The sequence below is a fragment of the Enhydra lutris genome, unplaced genomic scaffold (genome assembly GCF_002288905.1).
Source record: "Enhydra lutris kenyoni isolate GAN:26980312 unplaced genomic scaffold, ASM228890v2 scaffoldscaffold25, whole genome shotgun sequence".
Lineage (NCBI taxonomy): Eukaryota > Metazoa > Chordata > Mammalia > Carnivora > Mustelidae > Enhydra > Enhydra lutris.
In genome coordinates, this window is record NW_019154109.1 from 14,845,014 (window position 1) to 14,867,059 (window position 22,046).

The 22,046-nt window shown below is 32.7% G+C and overlaps 1 protein-coding gene across 1 annotated transcript in view; it reads left to right on the plus strand.

Moving 5' to 3' along the window:
• LOC111151092 (BMP/retinoic acid inducible neural specific 3) overlaps window positions 1-22,046 on the plus strand; it is a 390,590-nt gene that overhangs the window by 2,673 nt on the left and 365,871 nt on the right. The gene's annotated exons all lie outside the window — the stretch shown is intronic.

The window sequence follows — 22,046 nt, forward strand, 5'->3', positions numbered from 1 at the left end:
AAACCCCAAAACGCAACTTTCAGTGCAGTCAGATCCTTCCTCCTTAACCTAGTCTACTCCAGTCAAGCCCAGCCCTACGCTGTTAGGTAAGTGCGCTTTGCTCTATTGTAGCCTGAAACTCCAGCTTGCGACGGGGACAGTTAGGTCCGCGAGGCTGTGCCGCCAAGGACGCTTTCAGCAGAGGGCTAGCAACAGGCGACCGAGCCTGGAGATTTCTCCGCAGCTCCCGGCAACGCCTAAGCCACCTGGGCGCGGGGAGCGCGGACGACAAGGTGTCCGGTCGCCTGGCCCGCCGCTGGCGCTAGGCTTGGTGCTGGGTGTGAGGATAGCGGCGCGGGCAGGGACCGGGTCCCGCACTCTGCCCGGCTAGCGCAGGCTCCGCACTCAGCCCCTGCGGCTCACTGGGCTCGGGGTGGGCATTGGCAGCTCCGGTGCGTTGGGCGCGCCCGGGGGGTCGCCTCCGTGCCTCACGCTCCATTTCCAGCCTGCTTTAGGCCAAACTTGAGCAAAACCTTTTTTCTGAGAGGACAGACTTGGGAGCACTAGACTCTTATCAACGCCCTTTTGCATTTGCATTTTATTTATTTATTTATTTATTTATTTATTTATTTATTATTTTTAATGAGCTTTACCCTAAGACTCCTAAATGACGGCTTTTCAGCATGCCTGCTTCATAAAACCATAATCGCCTTCTTCCTCCCCCTGCTTAGTCAAGCTTAAGCTTGCTAACTGACTTCTCAGGCTCTGTGTTTGAGTGTCACTGCCCGTCATTCCCTCTCTGCCTTCACCAACTGGTCAGTCACCAAGTGGTGAATCTGGGGGGCGGTGGGGTGGGGGAAGAGAGCTGGGTTTCAAATTAGAGCTGGAGCTTGGAATACAAGGTTGAAGTTGACGCAAAGAGTGAGGTTGGGAACCCTTTGGCTTATATGAGACGCACTTCCAAGTTGGGCTTTTATTTTTCTGTGTCCCTTTTTCTGGAGGTGGGGGGAGAAGCAGGAGGAGCTGGGACCCGAGCGCTCCCCTCGGTGTCCACCCGAGAAGAGGGTGGCGCTTCTCGGCCGCGGGTTCCTGCCGGTTCCGCAGCCAAGCAGTGGCAGAGAGTTTAGGTCTCTGATGGCTGTGCTCCCAGCCCCTAAGAGTTGAACCAGAGAGTGTTTCACTCTGCACCAGGTGGAGAACGTGATCAGCCTTTTAGAGCAGGGACCTCCTTCTAATGGGAATCCGTTTGGGAATCGCTGGGGAGGCTTCACCTCCGAAGATGCCCGTTTCGAGCTGTGTGAGATGCCAGCCAGAGGCTTGAAAAGAGGAAGAGGAGACTGGGCTTGCAAAATAACCCTAGTATTGCTTACAAATATTCTAGCCAGTCAAATGCATGTAAGCAAAGAAGAAAGCATCAGGGTATAAAACTGTCACAACCGCTTGGAAGACAGATTCAGAATTTGGGGACTTTTGCATGCTGTTTAGATTTGTTTGTCATCATGCAGTTAAGCAGGTAAGGACTGAATGTCTATATTTTATTAACAATCATATAACCTGTATGTGACCCATCCTGGGATAATTTTTCCCTGTTTCAAGTGATGGGATACATGTATTTTCAGATGGTTCTGCTATGATGCATAACTTTTTAGTATTCACGTTGATGAACCCTTTAAATCCATTTAAGTGCTTAACAATGTTACAAAAATCATACACTGGGCAGAGGTGAAAGGAAGAAATGGGAAGGGTACAGAGTTGGAAGAAGGGATGCATAACCCTAATGAAGTATGTAAAATAGTAGTTGCAGAAATGCCTTGAAATAGTGCTCCTTGTTAAGGTCACAGACCTTAATATAAGGACAATTGGAGAATTATAAGGGGCATCCTGAACTAGTAATTTAATTCTGACTACTTGAGAGAAATGTGTAGTGGGTTATAGCCCTATTACTTTCTCAATTTAAAAAAAAAAATAAAATCTTGGGGTAGGGGTTGGTTGCGTTTTCAAACAGGATAAGAAAAGGGCTTGCCTAAGGCTATGTTACTTGTGACCCTAGTATAGAAATCTTTGGGCTGGAAAACCAGTTAGAGATTGAAAAAATAAATCAGAAAATTATAGTAAATCTTGCATAAATAAGGCTTTTTTAAATTCCAGATTTTGTAGATATATAATATTAGCAGTCCATAAATTTCTTCTATTTAGATTAGACAGAAAACTTAATTAAAATGACAACATATTTTGAATGTATGGAGTTTTGTTATTATTATTGATAATGTTTTGCGATGTTCTGCTTACATGTGGAAGGAGTCTGGAGTCCCCACAAAATGAGGCAAAAAATTAATTAAACACAACCCTAAAACTATTCCATTTATTTCTAACACTTTCTCTTTTCTAAGAAATTGTATTCTTTAAGATTTTCTCTGGAAATATTTTTAGTGCTTACATTTATTGACGTGGATCCCCTGATCAATAATTTTTCTGCTTGTAAGGCTCACTGATAGCATCTTGAAAATATAAGAAAGATAATTGAAACTTTGGGTCATAAAATTGCAAAGTTATAGTGCTTTTCTTAAAAGGGAGTTTGAGGAAAGAGGTAGTTTTTACTTCAGTAGAGAGAGTAATTTGTGAATGAGTTCCAATTCTTCAATTCTTTTGCATTTTGCCTTCTAGAGTTTTATTGTAATGAACATGTTCAGTGTTTGTGTGTGTGTGTGTGTGTGTGTGTGTGTGTGTGTGTGTGAGAACGCCCACTTTTGGGTGGGTGGAGAACATATTTATTTAAACTTACATTGCTTAATAATGTTTTCCACATGAAATAGACATGATACATACATGATTGATTTCATTTATCACTTAATCAGATAGAATGTAATTCTTGTGCCTCATGAAATATTTTCCTAAACTCAACATTATAATGGAGTTGTAGGCTTTTTAAATATAAAATACAGTATATCTTGGTTTTCTTCATGCAAAATGATTGGCCTATTACAGTTAAGTAGATCAAACCTAAGTAGGAAGAAACCTTGGGATTCTAAAAGAATGTGTGTGTTTGTGAGAGTGTGTACGTATGTGTGTGTGTGTGTACTATATATACGTACGCATATACAAAATTAAACTTATTACTAGGTTTGTGTGTTCTTTAAATAAAAATGGAATTTCTTTTCAGAATAGTGCCTTTGTGTATTTCTCTCTACAAGTGCAAAGAACTTAATGGGTGGGACTTCAAAACTTTGAAGCTTTGTTATCAACCTATGCTTCAGTTTCCAATATTCCCTCTTATTTTGATTTTTTTCATATTATCACTAAAATGAGCAGTTACTGACCAGAATAAGTACCTGAAATTTCAGTAATCTAAAAATCGGGTGTTAGTCTGAAGTTTAGATACAAACAGGAATGTAACACCAGTCTGTGGCATGTTGAGTACAAATTTAGCTTTCATGAAAAAATATCACAAAGGTATTTGGATATTATGACTATGACTTGTGATTAATGAGGTAGGCTTCTAAGATCTCAACACTTTTCTCTTTATCCTTAACAGTGGGTTATCTTGAAATGTAGAGTAAGATGGGTTTAGGATTCCTTCCTCAATGTCAGTTCTAGTTCTACCTTCTAAATACGAGCTTAGTGAAATTTCTTGACCACTCTTCATTTATTTTTCTCAACTTTCACCTGAGGAAAATAATATCTCCTTTCTAGCATTGTTACAGATAAATGACATAAGAAGTGAGGATGCCTTAAATAGACAAACATGCAATGAAAACAAAATGTATTTTGAGAAGATATCATTTACTTTTTTTTTTTTTCTTTTTGGTTAAAGTTCTCATTCCATGAAAAAAGTAATGAGGTTGACAACTTAAAAAAAAAAAAAAGTAGTATCACATATTCTTAGTCTATGGTGGTATATGGTGTCATGGTTTCTAATGGATTTAAACAATATTTTCTGTTTGTTTTGATATTGTGTAGCTAAAAAACAAAACAAGTTCAAGAATACATTCCTTGAAGACATTAGTTCTTAATTACATTATATTTACCTTGGCTTTAATGCAGTTCTGGGACAATAGTCACATTTACAAAAATAGTTACTCTTGATTAACTTTTCAGTATCATTTAGTGAAAAGAAAGTCTGATTTCTTATCAAATTTATACTATTAACCTGATGATTCCTGTCACTTTAATTAAAGCAAGATAAAAATATTCACATGTAGCAACTTTAAAAATGGAAAAAGTAAAAAAAGTCAGACTTTTCGAACATCATTTATAAATTAATATTCAGTTTACCAGAATAAATTGGGAGATGCCTGAAATTGTTAATGTTTTAATTTAGCAACTATTTGGATATTTTCATTTAGACATTTAAGAATGTATCTCTATTCACTGTTATATGGTTTTATGATTTTAATATATACATCCCATAAGTTCTAAAGGAAAACAAAAAATAGTTTGGGTTTGAATACTATTGATTGCTAATGGATTATTAAAAGAAGGGGATAATATAATAATATCTATTCTAGTGTAGAAAAATAAGATTCTCTAAAGCTGAAATTTTATCATGAACACTAAAGACTTTTCTGTTGAAAATATATCTGGAAGTTTCTTCAATCATTCTTTTTTTTTTTTAAAGTGATATCAAACACCCATTGTAACCATTTTATATTGGTCATCAAATATCCTCATCGATAACATTTTAAATCTTTCATTATTATCATTTCAGGACATATTTGATGAGTTATTAAGAACATTGGTATCCAATTACTCATATGCACACCTGTCCAGTTACAAAATCTCTATAGATTATGATGTCATAAACTATGAGTCCCCTTTTCTATACTTAATATATGAAATAAAGTATTCATGCATACTATTCTAGGATATTTTTCAATTTTGTATTCAAAATAACTAATCATGAATAACTAGTTGATGCTCTATAATTGAAATAAACCCAATTATGATTCTCTAACCAATTTCTTTTCCCCTAAGATTGAAAAATAAAACTAATATATTTTAATGAGTTGACTGGATTCCTAGGTATTTACCATGAAACAAATAGTTGTGTTGATTTTTAAAATATTTCATTTTAACCAAGAAAGTGTAAATTCAGATGTTGAAAAATGACATACATCCTAAAAAATTAAGAGGTCTCATAGATTCTTACTCTTCCTTATACATTGTTATTTCTTAAACACAATGTATAATTTCTCACAATTTTTACTTTTTATTAAATTTTCAGTTAAAAATGGTGTTTATCTTCAGTTAGACCTATTTTTATTTATAATTAATGTTTTAGGAGTGTTTATTTTAATGCCTAAACCCTAATTTACTCAGATATAGATGCCTTTGAAAGCACCCAAAGCATAACAAATTCCCTTTAATAGCTAATAAAGAAGCTACCATGTTATAGTTCCAGCAAATTAAATCTATAAAATACCCATTTATTGATTAAATTAATAAATATGTTAACATTACATTCAAATGTATTGTAGCTCTCTGCTATATAAGAATTATTGTCTCATAATGGTGTGTTTCATTTAAATTCCATTATAGAGTTATTGTGAAAGAATACTTATAGATAGACTTATTCTCCCTGATTTCTGTGAATATCAGCCAACCTCATCAGGATTGAGCTGTTTTTTATTAACTTTTCTGGAGTCTTGCATTTTGTTAATTTTAAAAGCTATCTCTAGAATATTGCACTATTAAAAAACAATCTTGCCTTGGGAAGAGCAGAACTGAGTAGGCATGCATTTTAGATTTTCGCTGTCAAATAGTGGCCAGAATATAAGCACACTGTTACTTTATAGATTCATTAAACACTTATTCTCACAACTGGAAAACATTTTCTTTAAAATGTGCCAGATGATGTCCACAGATGCAAGGTAGTTTGGGAAAAAGTGATTTAATCTAACTAAAAAATATATTTAAAAAAATTGAAACTATGTTCAATCAAGTATCAGATTATCGAATCACATATGTTGTGTATAATGTGTTCTTTGTAATTTGTGATATCATTGATAGACAAACCTTTTCAGATACAAGTTTTTCTTAACACTCTCAGATATGCAATTTAATACTGTGTGCAGAAGCTTCTTCTGTTGTAGCTAAAGTAAATATAGAACAAAATTAATTCAATCAGGAAGTCCTGGTATAGACAATACATTTAAGTGTCTTTCATGTCTTTAGTAGGTAACATTTCTGATGGTTTGAAAATCAGCCCTCTAAATTTACATAGAGATGATAGAACAGTCTTTTTCAGAAGTGAACACCTGTTAAACAATAAACAGTTTAAACTTTTAGAAGAAAATCATTAAAGGTTACATAAATATTGCAGCAAAGTTGTTAAAAAGTGATCCTTTTAGATAATTAACTCATGCTTTTCTCAATATTTTCTTATATAATGGCAAAGATTAACATATAGACTAAGTATAGCTTACGCAAAACATTGAAACTGAATGACTTTTTGATTGTTCATTCAGACCTGTCACTAATAAACAAAGACAAAGTTAAGTACATTTTATAAATGTGGTAAGTATTGTTTTGGAGATTATACTATGGAATAATGTGACAGACAAGAAGTTTCCAAAATAGAATAAAAAGGATCTGCCTATTACCAATCAACAACAGTAACAATTAGAAAGTTTTTTTTTTGTTCCTTTTTACAAATTTCATTCCAAAAGGAGTTTTTAAACAACTTGTTAACATTAACTCAAAAACTTTATTGAAAGAGCAATTATTATGGAATATGTGTTTTCCAATTTGTAAGCTGTGCTCTTTTGTGCTTACGAAAAGTTTCAACAATTACCCAAAACAACATTTTCACATTGTGAACCGAGAGAAGGGAATCCAGTCTTCTCTGTGAATTGAAACTTAAAATTTATAACTAAAGAAAAGGGACTCCTGAACAAATTCTTAAGGGACACTCTACATATCTTTAAAAATTAAATTTAAAACTTCTTTTTTTTTTTTTTTAATAAAGTACTTACTTTAAACATCTTTCTCCCCTTGCACGGAAACATAGCTTATGGATTTATAAGCCTCTTTTCCTGGAACACACAGATTTTTGTAATATATCCCTTCTTATTTGAGAACTTTTAGATCGGGAACAGATTATTGACTTTTTAAAATTTTTATTATTATTTTTTTAGAGAGGGAGAGGGAGAGAGAGAATGCCAAGTAGACTCCCTGCTGAGAGCACAGAGAAGACAGGGCTTGATCCCACGACCCTCAGATCATGACCTGAGCTGAAATCAAGAATTGGATGCTCAAGAGTCTGAGCCACCCAGGTGCCCCTTGATGTTTTAAATGTATAGCTATCTTTATCCTTTGGCCAATTATGTTTGAAAGGTGACAAAACAATGGAGGAAATTAACTTCGAACACTCACATTCCCTCTCAGAACTCTAGCAGGTTTTCGTTTGTATCTGTCATCTATCCATGAAATGTAGATGTTTTATAATCATACAAAGATAGGCCAGGATGAATATGAAAGATCACTCCTGTCATTACTACATTTTAAACCTATGCTTGACAGCTGCTATTTAAGAAAATCAATTCTGATTTAAAGAATCAGCACCTTCATATAAATAGCTGTGATTTACTGTTTAAAATATTTATTTCTCATCAATAATATTGAGTCAGTAAGGTAAACAAGAGTTTTATCTAGCTCTCTGCATGATTCTTTCATCATAAAAGTGACAAAAATTTAACATGCTTTCCTCTATTTTAGCTATAGGTTTGTAGAGGTCTAAATTGAAGATGACAATTTATTTACTCAGGGTTTGAAACTAGACAACTATTAACTGTTCATTAAAATTTATTTATTACCAAATTTCAGTTTCAGGTAATTCCCATAACATTGATTCCTATGGTTATCATTTAGAAGGTAATTTCTGACAAGTTCAGACAACATGATTTAAAAAATTACCACTAGTGCATACTTGATACACTCAGTATAGCTAATCAGTTAGACATAACAATGTCCCATTTATGCTTTCTTTATAATATCCTTCAAAAATCTGGCTTTTTATATAAAAATCCTTTTCAAGAACATAAATTGTTTTTCTTTTTTTTTTTAAATTGTTTTTCATATAGATTTATTTTGCTCTTTTTTAAAAAAAAATATTTATTTATTTATTTTAGAGAGAGATACAGAGAGAGAGAGAGAGAGCATGAATAGGGTGAGGGATAGAGGGAGAGGGAGAGAGAGAATTTTTTTTTAAGATAATTTTTAATTTTTTTATTAACATATAATGTATTATTAGCCTCAGGGGTACAGGTTTGTGAATCGCCAGCTTTACACACTTCACAGCACTCACCATAGCACATACCTTCCCCAATGTCCATAACCCAACCACCCTCTCCCTACCCCCCTCCCCCAGGCAACCCTCAGTTTGTTTTATGAGATTAAGAGAGAATAAGGGAGAGAGAGAATCTTAAGCAGGCTCCCCACTCAGCACAGAGCCCAATGTGGGGTTTCATCCCAAGACCCCCAGATTACAATCTGAGCCAGAGTCAAAAGTCAGACACCCAATGGACCGAGCCATGCAGGTACCTCTCACTTTGCTTTTCTTTTGAAATTTAGTATCTTAAGTTCTCTATAACTTTCTAAGTTTGAAGACAATTTGAGCTATTTTAGAAGTCAAAGTAATCTAGTGACAAGAATGGTCCTGGAGAATACCAGATATTTTCAAACTTGTATGTTCGGGAAAAATAGAGCATATTATCAGAAAAGACTTCAGACAAGCTACAATATACGACCAATATCAGACACTACAGGACTAGCTACCACATGAAAATATTGGCCATCCCAGCATCTTTGGCAAATGGGTAAGATGTGCATTCTTCAACTAGAAACACAGAGAGTTCTGACATGCTTTCTTAGATGGTGGCTTAGAGGGCACTGGAGAACAGTAGATAAAAATTTAACTTCTTGTTGCTGGATTGGTTTGCTTATTGTAAATCATCTCTTTTTGCTGTTAGTTTTGTTTCCTTTTAAAAAGTATTTATTGAATGTATGATCAATGGTTTGCACTGAGGTACACCTTGGAAATATAACAATGAAAAGATGTAACAATTGTACATAAGAGGCTTACAGGTTTTTTGGTATTTGTAGTACATTTTGTTTTAATTAATCCACCAAGGCAAATTTAATGCTTGGCCACTCATTTTATTTTCACACATATCCAATTTTGATATTACAAATCTAATTCTCTTTGAGGGAAGAAGAAGTTGTCATATTCATCAGTACAGATATAGGTCAATAAGAATGAATTTTCTATCCAGACTTTTAGAAGATTATTATAAGAGAAATGTAGGAACCAGGACAGTTGTGCAAATAAAACCATAACAATTCTCAGAGTAATGACTTCGTTGACATTTTATCATGATTTGTGTTGTTTTGTTTTGTTCTTAAATGTTAGCTTATTTTTAATGAGAGTATTTCCACTGTGTTATACCTTTTGTTTTTTAGTAACTAAAATTAACAACAACAACAACAACAACAAAAAGATTAACATTATAAGAATTCATTTTACAAATTTAATTTTCTTATTATTAGGGCCTTCTCTGGGCCAAATTTTTTTATTAATGCTATAGATGCATTAGTGAACAAAAGAGACACAAATACTTGCCTCATGTTGCTTGTACTGGAATTGCAGTGGTTATAACATTATTATAGGAATTATTGAAGAATTATAAAAATTACCCTTTGAATTTAATGATCTCTGTAACCAAGACTAGAAGACAAGTTTAGGAGTCCACTGACAATATTTATAACCATACACTCCTAGGTTAAAAACACTTGAACACTTTCATTTCCTTATAGATGAGTAAAAAGAACCCGGACATTATTATTTTGAAATTAAAAAAAAAAATTCTGTGGCCTACTAATCAGTACCTTTTAAACAAACTTTAATAATTTTACTGGACTTTCCTTAAAAGTGCCTTAAATGTAATATTTCCTTTGTGTGCAACTTCAGAAGGTATAGTCCTATTTATATATCTCCATATAGTAACTCCTAATTAAATAGCCCATTTCACCTTATAGCCCTGCTTAACTCCAAGGTAAATTTTGGTTCTACTCTAGAACAAGAGATTTATTGTCCATTTGGTTCCAAACATCAACATTTCTATACTTCAGCCCAGCACTATGTCTTAGTCATAAACTATATTAGTTTATTATTATTTTTTTACAATAGTATAAATGCTTTCACTGAACAAGTTAGTATTACGCTTTTAGTTTTTATCCAGGATCATTATTGAAAATTTTTTTTAAAAAGCATTTTTAAAACTTTGCAAAATTGTGACTGAATTCATTATCCATAAAGTCGGAGGCAAAAACTTTATTGTGTTTGTATTTGCATAGTACTTACAGTCCTTTTTCAAAATTATTTCCCCAGATTCTCTTTAAATTGATATTTATGTGGGATGCCTGGGTGGCTCAGTGGGTTAAGCCTCTGCATTCGGCTCAGGTCATGATCTCAGGGTCCTGGGATCGAGTCCCACACTGGGCTTTCTGCTCAGCGGGAGCCTGCTTCCCCCTCTCTCTCTGCCTACTTGTGATCTCTCTCTCTCTCTGTAAAATAAATAAATAAAAATCTTTTAAAAAAATAAATATGCACTTATGTGACAAAATTATTTTACTGACGAAAATTGTTTTATTCTCCTTACAAGCCAGGATGTTTTATTTATTATTATTATACAAGAAAAAGCAGAATCTTATTCCTACTTACAGTAACCATATTAAATACAGATGTCTGTAACTATTATTTCCATTCCATTTCTATATGTGTGTATATATATATAGATTATTTTAATCTTTATTTTAAAATTATTTATTTATTTATTTATTTTACCATTGACTGTATCTCCTATGCTGTACTTTTCATCCCTGTGACTTATTCATTCCATAGTTGGATGCCTATATCTCCCACTGTGCCTCACCCACCTCCTTCCACCCCACATCATCCATCAGTTTGTTCTCTGTATTTGCAGATGTTTCTGCTTTTTTGTTTGAAATTTTTAAAGTCCCACACGTAAATGAAGTAATGTGATATTTGTCTTTCTCAGTCTGACTTATTTCACTTAGCATAATATCCTCTAGATCCATTCATGTTGTCACAAATGGGAAGATTTCATTCTTTTTAATGACACTATAATATTCCATTGTTTTCTTCTTCATTCATCTATTGATGGATACTTGCGTTGCTTGCATATCTTGGCTATTGTAAATAATGCTGCAATAAACATAGGGGTACATATATCTTTTCAAATTATTGCTCTTGTTTTCCTTGTGTAAATACTTTGTACTGGAATTAATCGATCACAGTATTCTATTTTTAATCTTTTGAGGAATTTCCATACTCTTTTCCACAATGAATGCTCCAGTTTGCATTCTCATCAACAGGGCAGGAGGTTTCTTTTTCTTCTTTTTTTTTTTTTTTACATTTTTCCAGCCATCACTTGTTACTTCTTGTTTGCTCAATTCTCACTGTTTTGACAAGGATAAGGTATTATTTCATTGTGGGTTTGATTTTCATTTCCCTGATGATAAGTGATGTTGAGCATCTTTTCATGTGTATGTTGGCCATCTGGATGTCTTCTTTGGGAAAAAAAAAATCTTTATTTTAAACTTCTTCTCTTTAACTGTTCTGGTAATCAAAGATATTGATTATAATAAATTTTCAGAAGCCTTTCTCATACTGTACTTTAAAATTAGATTCTGCCATCTAAGTATACTAAACATCTTGCATCTGAATGTAATTCTTTACTTTCTGACCACTTTTCCTTATGAATTAAAATTAAATACAATCCAAATCTTACCAAAATATTTTGTTATATCATCACTTATGTTGAAAAGCCAAGATATTTTTTGTTTAAAATATAAAGATAACCCAAGTGACTCTTGAACTTTGGACTTTTAAGAATTATATCACCTATATGCTGAAGAATTAAGGAATGGAATTCACCTTCTGTTCATTTTTTCTAATCAGCTCTACCATTAGGTAGTATCATTTAACTTCTTCTTTATTGGTAGGACAAGATTGTATTGACAGGATCAAGCAGGAGATTAGTTCCTTCTGCAGTATATACTCCTCAGAGGAACACTATCCCTCATTAAGATGGAAAACACTTAAAGCTGTAATTCAGAGGCACTGTATTGACTGATCAGCTAAAATAAATAATGAGAAGGACCCACTGGACTATAGGCTTACTGGAGTTAAATCACTGGAAAAATTCACTTCTCAGGCTAATCTTAACCTATACAACATGATTTAAAACAAGTTAGTTAAAAATAAAAAAACAAAAAACAAACAAACAACAAAATAGAAAAGGAAAGTGAAAAAGTATAATAATAAAGCATTCCTAACAGATTAATATAATGGCAATCTCTTGCTGGTTTAGGCAGACATAATGAAACATCCCATGAACAAAAGAAAAAAATAAAGGAATTCAATTCAGTGTGTGTTCCAAAAATTTACCAGATCTAATGTTAATGTTAAACATTAGTGGCCACAGGGATTACTAAAACATAATCCCTGCCAGCAAGTCCTTCATAAACTGGTTATGTGAACAAAGGGGTTAAAAAGGATAATAGTAACATATTCGTGGAAATCCATCTAGTCAGCAGTTATTTTAATAATTTTCAAACTAATATATTGGAAAGGCTTTAAGGTAGTTATTAACCCACAGGACATTTGTTTTTAAAATTGAAGAGGAATTGCTATTTCAAATAAGAATACATTCTGTTCTTTTTTAAGTTCCTGATTGGATACCTTAGTTTTCTGTAATACCTGAAGTTATATACTACTTTTTTGCTTTAGGGATTATCACATCTTTTTTGGCTTTTTATAAATCTGTTTCCCTTTTATTGAGGGAAATTGAAAGAATTATCAATGCATAAGGAAAAGAAAAACAAAACAAAACAAAAACCCTTTTGGTATAATTTCCAGATATACCAGTGACAAATCGCATAGCTAAAAGTCAGAATGACTTTTTTTTCCCCATTCCTACACATGGCTGTTTACTTCAACAGGTGCACAAAGGTAAAGCAATCATTTCTCTATACTCCTGGTGGAGTACAGAAAAGAGAGTGGCAAAATTCTGCTTACTTATATAGAAAATGTTACATATGCAAGATTTTATATGTTGATGAATTTCTTGACATCTTTCTATAATAAAATGCCTAATTCTACTCCATTAGGCTATTTAAAAATTTATTACTTTTAAATATACAATGTCTTTGTTTATTTAAACATTTTTTATTTTATTTTATTTGTTTATTTAAGATTAAGGAAGAACAATTTAAAGTCATTTGAAGTCTAAAATTATAGCACATAACTGGTTAACTAAAGCCATCAGTTAATATGTCATTACTAAATTAAAGATGTAAATCATTGAATAATGGAGCTCTTATTTTTTATTAATTTGACTATATACAATATATAGGTCTTGAATGTGCAAAGATGAAAATCCATATGTATATGCGTATAGGTAGATGATGCATTAAATTATCCATATATCTTTGAATATGTTTACTAAACTTAATACTTGAGTTTGCCACTTTAGAAAAGCAAGGCCTTTAAAATGATTTTCCTCATATCCAGGGATTTTTCCTGCAAGTAATACTACAAAATATATACTTTTTAGTTGTATTCTTGAGTTTTCACATTATTATTCCTTAAAATAACAATTGCTAAAATGATCTTCATATTCTTGTCATTATCTGGCATTTTTGAGGACATAAGAAAACTGACCTTAAAAATTTATCATAGCATTTCAGCAAAATATTAAAATCATCTCATTCTACTGAAATTTTATTAAGTGTCCCATTTTGAGACACGATCTCTGTTTTATGTATGTTGGATATTATTTTTCCTTTTTGCAATACTATAAAGCAATTTTTAATAAGATTGCATCATTAAGTCTTTCGGAGTAATATTGTAATTTCTCTGAAGAACAGAGAGGTAAATTAAATCATGCCAACCATTATTATACTTTTTAATCCAATAAATAATACATGTAATCGAAAAAAGTAGTTTTTTGATATTTTTAGTTTATGGTACATGTCTTTAAATATATGACACAGAATCACATTTAGTTGATTAAACTATAACTTTCACTGAAAAATTAAATTAGATGAAGCAGATACGCTTTGAAAACTTGTAATATGAAAACTTATATTATGAAAACCCATAATACTCAGATCACTTGCTTATAATAGACTGAGAAAAAAACTTCCATTTTAATTTTTAATTTTATTTTATATTTCTAATATTTATATTTTCCATTTTATTTTATTATTTGTTTTTTTTTTTCAGGGAGGGGAAAGGAGAGGCAGAGATCGAAGAAAAGAGAATCTTTTTTTTTTTTCCCCCAAAGATTTTATTTGAGAGAAAAAGAGCAAGCAAGAGAGAGAGAGAGAGAAAGTGAGAGAACACATGTGGCAGGGAGATACAAAAGGAGAGGGAGAAGGAGACTCCTGGCTGAGGCAGAAACCCAATGTGGGGCTAGATCCTAGGACTCCAGGATCATGACCAGAGCCAAAGCAGATGCTTAAGCTTAACTGTCTGAGTGACCCAGATTCCCCAGAAAGAAAGAGAATCTTAAGCAGGCTTCAAGCCCAGTACGGAACCAGACTCGGGGCTGGATCCCACGACGCTGAGATCATGACCTGAGCCAAAATCAAGAGTCGGACGCTTTACTGACTGAACCACCCAGGTGCTCCTATTTTCCATTTTAAAATTTTATTTTGTTCAAGAGCATTTCATTAAGTGGCAACAAAAATCCTAATAAATAACTTTCGATCTGCAATCAGTTCTGATTAAGTTGCAGTTTGGTGTAATAGGGAGAGCATGGTTTCCAATTTGGCTTCAAGAATATTGGCATTTAGTCCTTGCATCCTGCTTATTTATTCACCTTGAACCTCTGTCATCTCAACAAGCTAATGGTGATAACAATTTATACTGTATTGTGTTCCTAGGAGGTGAAATAAGGAAATATTGGTAAAATGCTTGACATATCAAAAGAGCTTGATAAAAGTAATTTCTTGGGGCGCCTGGGTGGCTCAGTGGATTAAAGCCTCTGCCTTCAGCTCAGGTCATGATCCCAGGGTCCTGGGACCGAGCCCCACATCCGCCTCTCTGCTCAGCAGGGAGCCTGCTTCCTCCTCTCTCTCTCTGCCTACCTCTCTGCCTACTGTGATCTCTGTCTGTCAAATAAATAAATAAAATCTTTAAAAAAATTATAAAAAAAAGTAATTTCTTGAGAAGAAAATAAAAATAGCATGTCATTTTCATCATCATTGTCTTTTTGTTTTTCTCTAATGAACTTTGCAAGGTTTTCAGTTAAAGTTATCTCTAGTATATGACCTTTCAAATGGGGAGGGACAAGCTATTCACCTGCTGTTTCTATATTATTATTATTTAAATTCAAAAGTGATAACATAGTAAAATATATACTGTGCTTATTTAGTGAGAAGAGAATCTATGTTTGACTCTACCTTTGAACTCTTATTCATTTGGTCTATCTTTAGAAGCTATGAATAATAGAACATAAATGAAAAGACCCTAAGCTTTTCACAATTATATGCAGGATCATGATAATTCCTTATCACTGAACTTAAAGCTAATAATTATGATTTTATGTCCTTGTTCTTAATGGTTTTTTACTATTAAGAACACTTTGCTTTGATAATACTTGAACATGCCATTTACCTTCATGATTTGGACAACTGGACCATTATATCAGGACTCCCATTTCCCTTCTTTCTCAACTATAAAAGCTGTTGTCATCCTGAGGTATGGCTCAGATGCTAAGTCCTCTGTAAAGCTTCCTCTTCCCCCATAGAAGGAGTTTTTCTAATCTTGTCATCCATATCACATTAATTACACCTCAATTTAGTACTTATTTAATCACCATTTATTCAGTCACTCAACCAATACTTGTTAAGCAACGTTATTTCAGGTACTATGCTAACTGTATCCCAGTTGTCACTAAAGTAAGAATAATTCTTGTCCTTCTAAAACTAAGTCTAATTGGAGGCAGGGGAGATACGCAGCCAAAAAGACAAAATATACCCATAAATATACAATATAAATGTAATATAATAGATGAAGTAATGGAATCATGAAATAAGGCCAACCAATTTTAAAGAGTCCCAGAAAGCTTTGTGGAGAAATGATAATCTAGTCTGAAATCGAAAGATAGGTAAGGATTGGGCAAGTGAAGGGATTCAAGTAGAAATAATAGTTTAGGTAGAATAAATTGCATATGCAAAGATGCTGAAGAAAGGGAGAAAGTGAGGTGAATTTGAGGAATAAAATTATGACCGAAACATAGCTGTTTGGCTGAGAATTGTGGTGGCATACACAGGGGAGAGATACAGATGAAGGATTAAGTAAGGGAAGATAATTTTATAAATTATCTTAAAGAGTTTGGATGTTATACAGGGGCAGATGACAGAAAATCATAAGTGGGGTAAAGAGTTATTTGCTCAAATTTAATTTTAGCAAGACAGCTCTAGTTAAAACAAAATGAAAGAGAAACAAACAAACTGGGGAGACCCACATGGGTGTTAAGAAAAGCAATTATGAAGCTATTGTAGTAATCCAGAATGAGACTATGGTGGTAGGTTGGGAGTACAGCATGACCCACTCAAATGAAGTTGGTGTGGAAAGAAAGTGATAGATTTGATTCTTGGGAGGAACTTGGGAATTGATTGGATATATGTCATGAGTGAGAAGGTAGAGGAAAGTAGGATTTTAGCTTAAAACTCTGGAAAACAGTATGGGGGTTCCTCAGAAAGTTGAAAATAGAGCTATCCTATAACCCAGCGATTGTACTACTAGAGATTTATCCCAAATATACAAATGTAGTGAACTGAAGGGACACCTACACCCCAATGTTTATAACAGCAATGTCCATAATAGTCAGACTAGGAAAAGAGCCCAATGCCCATCAACAGGTGAATGCATAAAAAAAGATGTGGTGTGTGTGCACACACACACACAAATATTATGCAGCCATCAAAAATGAAATTCTGTGATTTGCAATGATGTGGATGGAACTAGAGGGTATTATGCTAAGCGAAATACATCAATTAGGGAAAGGCAATTATCATATGCTCTCATATGTGGAATTTAAGAAACAAGATCACATGGGAAGGGAGGGAAAAATAAAACAAGATGAAATTAGAGAAGGAGACAGACCATAAGAGACTCGTAATCATAAGAAACTGAGATTCCTGGAGGGAAGTAGGGTAAGGAGATGGGGTAACTGGGTGATGGACATTAAGGAGGACTTGTGATGTAATGAGTGTTGGGTATTATATAAGACTAATGAATCACTAAATTTTATCTTTGAAACTGATAATACACTATTGATTAATTGAATTTAAATAAAAAAGAATTTGGCTTAAGGATTTGAATATAGGGAAGTGTCATTTGTGAGATAAGGAAACCAGAAAGAGAAAATTAAATGAAGAATGTTGATTTTTAATTGATAGATGTTTTGGTTTCTAAGAGATTGCCACAGGCCATGTGTTCTACCTCACATAAAGCCTTCCTCACTTGATTCTAAGTTTCTTAGAATCAAAGCAGTAATTTTTTTAAAAGATTTTATTTATTTATTTGACACAGAGAGAGAGTGCATAAGCAGGCAGAGCAGCAGGCAGAGGGAGAGGGAGAAGCCGGCTCTCTGCTGGGCAGAGAGTGTGACATGGGTCTCCATCTCAGGTCGCTGCGATCATGACTTGAGCCAAAGGGGGTCACTTAATGAACTGAACCACTCAGGTGCCCCCAAAGCAGTATTTCTATTTCTATTTTATTTTATTTTGTTTTGTTTAATTATTTTATTTTATTTATTCTTTAAATGATTTATTTTAAAGAGGAAGAGAATCCATGCACAACACACATGTGCTGGGGGAAGGGGCAGGGAGAGAGAATCTCCAGCAGAATCCCTGCTTGAGTATGGAACCCTGTCGTGGGGCTCGAGCCCACAATCCTGAGATCATGACCTGAGCCAAAACTAAGAGTAGGCCACTTAATAGACTGAACCACCCAGGTGCCCCTCTAAGCAGTATTTTTAACGATACCTGTCATCCAGCTTCATACTAAAATATATCAGGGCATTTTGCCCATTGTAAATGATAATTAATATTTACCTCTTTTTATTATTTACCTTTTTATGGTAGTTTTCTTTATTATTAATGTTACCAAAAGAAATATGAATTATAACTATTTGGAAAAACTATTGAAAATTTATAGTTAAAATATATTTTAACTCTTCTATCATTCATTTACTTATACTGTTCATTTAGTAGATGTTTACTTCAGAGCTAACATTTATTCTAATATGTAATAAAATATGATATATGATATATAGTAATATAATAATATGCTATATATTTAATAGATTCTGGGAGGATTATATACAATATATTATTTTATAATAATAAAATGATTCTGATATTTACACTTTCATAGAATAAGATACATTCCATTAGTTTATTAAGGAAGAATGTGGCTTTTTAACAATTGGAGAATTGGAGACTTTGTTTTGAAGATTTAACTATTTATACTTACAACCTCCAATATTAGTGATCATGAATTTTAAGGAGCTATTTTATAAAGCAGTGTAGCAGTTGCCGAAAATGAGGAATATAGAAAATGCTTGCATTACCTGGAGCAAAATAGTCAGTTTTCCTTAGACCTTGCTCCATAAAAAACATGGGATTGAGGAATAGAGGAGAATATGTGGTAAAATGTAAACAGCTGGTAAATGCTGCTGAAGGATATATGTGTTTACTGTATTAGCCTCTCAACTTTCCTGTGGGTTTCACATTTTTCAAAATTAAGTAAAAGAAATCTCCTTGACACAATTATTTTATGAAGCTTCTTTGCATGTGCAAGATTATAAGTGGGTTTTATTTCCTGAGAAAATATTTTGAACATGTGAGCAGCAAAAATCAGTTCAAATGCAAACCTAAAAGAAGAAATTACATAGTATGCCATATTAATTGTTCAACAAATATTAATAATTAGTTTTGAACAATTAGATATTAGATAACCTCTAATAGATAGATGAACCTCTATGACATGACCCACCAATCTAAAGGTTATTAAGTCTAAGACAGTAATTCATAATCTTCTTCCTCTTTCTAATTTCAGTTATACTAGAAATTCATCTGTATTATTATAGGAAATACTTTATAAGTTCCATTACTTTATGAATTTCAAATACATATGGTATGCCAGTGTTTTAGATAAAAACAATGCACTGCCACCCTAGAATAGGATGAAGGAGAGCTAATGAGAAATATTTATTGTGTACTAGAATATGCATTTATATATATTATATATATTACATATTATTTTATATATTTATTAAATGCTTTAGTGCATGTTACTACATATGTAACTTCTTTTGGTGTTTTCTTCTGCATGAACTTTTTGGGTATTTGCAAGTAATAAGTTGTGTGAATTGATAATGTTCCCACCGAATTTTATTTGGTGAGAATTTTTTATAAGAGAAGGCCACATACTAAATATCTATTTTTTAAGCAATCTGATATTTCAGTATTTACTGCTTCCTCTTAATTATGGAAAAGAAAAGCTTGATAAGTGCCATTTTTAATTAAGTGATACTTTTAAAATATGAACTCATGTTTTTAGTTTTTCTAATGTTTTGTTATATTTTGTTATTCATAAAACACACCCTTACATGTTTCAGAATATACTGTGCACTGACATTGTAGTTTCCCTCGTTGGCCTCTTAGACAGTCAGAAATAGTAAATTCAAGATAATTTTTGCCATTTCCTTACACTCCACTGTCACAATAATTCACTTATTAGTTTAATAATTCTTACTTTCTTTCCTTAAACCTCACAACTTCCTTTCCTTGGTAATACCTTTAAGTATAGCAGTTTACTTTAGTAGTGACCTCCAAGGTTCCTCAAAGGAGCCATACTTACTACTTCTGAAATTGGCAATCTATATCATAAACTCATCTCTCACACAAGAATAAATATTGCTATTAATCCAAACCAAATAAAGGAACCAAGTTAGGCCATTCAGTAATAATTTAAAATTTACTACTATTTACAAAAGCACATTTACCTGCTTTTGTAAAAAAACTAGGTGAATGAGGCTTTTTTTTTTTTTTTTTTTTTTTTTTAGTGAACATTGAGTCTAACGGCCGCTTGTCCTAAGGATCTTTGGAAACATACATCTTTGCCTTATTATATTCTAACGCTGCTTTTCTCCCTGTTTCATAACTCTTAAAGGAAGTTTCTCAAAGATTTCTTGAGTTGAAATGTTGGGAATCATAGTTTGGTTGTTGTTCATGTCTTTAAAAAGACCTTATAATTATAATGATTTCAAGAGATCCCCAAAATTAATATAAAATTGGACAGGATTGATATTCTCATAATACCATTGCCAATAAACTTTCTTTCAGAAAAAAAAAAATGTTGAACAGAAGTGAGAGCATGTACCCAAGTCAAAAGTAGAAGAAACAGAAATAATTAAAACCTAATACTAACATTTTTAAGTGTTCCCTCCACACATAATATAAGAAAATCTTTCCATTTTCTTGTGTGTTAAGATTAGGAAATACAACAACCATGAAATATCTTTAATATGGTAAGAAAAGAACAAATATGGTGGTTCTGGTCAATTACATATTGAAAAATCACAGAATTTTAGAGACCTTAAATGCCATCCAGGTCAATTGTATACTACTTTGTTAATGTTGTGTGTCTTTGAAAATCATGTGCTGGAGCAAGTAGAGTTAGGTTTAATTTTATGGTATACAACTGTATGATTTCATATCAGTATGAAATGTACTTTGAAGCATTCTTAATGTCCTTTCAACATTCTAGGCACTAATCTAGGTGTTTTACATAAGAAAATATGACTTTTTGTAATAATGATTAAATGTTTCTAGTTTGAATATATTTGATCAGAAGAATAAAAATATGTGTTTAACAAAGATAAATATTTATTAGTCATAAGAGCATTATACTATACCATTAAACATAGGAATAATTCTTTGTTTATGAATATAAATGAAATAAAATTAATTTTAAGATAACTGGTATAGTTCCCACACAAGAAACAATATCTAAAAATACTTATTTTCTTGATCAGCATTGGAAATTATGTATTGAATCATTTTCATATCACCTTTATACAAGCAATTGATGGAGATCCAGAAACTCCCAACTAATATTCCAAGATCTTTCTATTATATGATGTCATCCTTATTATGATAAATAATTTTAAGTGTCTTTTCTTGTAATACTTCCGTTATTATTTTCAAAAGAGGGCATTGTTTAATCATCAGAGTAGAGCAACTCAAATGATTGGGACAACTCATACAGAATGTGGGCATTGGTCCTTCTGATTGTATAGTGTGTATAACTGGATCTGATGACCTACATCAGTCATATTGCATCACTGTTTGAGATACTTTATAGTTGTAAAATTATTGCTGTATACCTTTCATGTATAAATAGTGTAGTGTTAAATTATGAATTGTAGGGTTATAACTAGAAAGCAAATTAAAAGTATCAATGGCCCTATCAAAACAGAGCAAATGGCAACAATTATAATTAAAATACTTTATTTAATATTGTGCATTTTGATTGCTTTCTAAAGATATTTTGCTGACTAAAAACTCTCACAATCAAAACTTTTTCATTAGTCAGAATTTATATACTGCATAGTTCTATGTGCTATAAATAATGATATTGGGAAAGATTAGTGAAGATGGAAAGGAAAATTGAATGCAAATATTTGTAGAATATTTTGTATAGTGTAAAGACATTGCATCAGCTGCTCTGTGTAAAGTTATTTATACTATACTACACTTGGATTGCACCTCCTGGTACTTTATTTTTGAAAGCTTATAAAATTAATGTATATGGTTTCATGGTTTATGTATAATCTACATTGTCATAATTTTTGTGTATATACGAATTTTGTAGGTACGCCTGTTTGTCTCATGAATAAGACATGGATGCACATTTAAGTTTTTTAAAGTCCTAGAAATAGTTTGATTATGGTTCTGCCTTAATAATC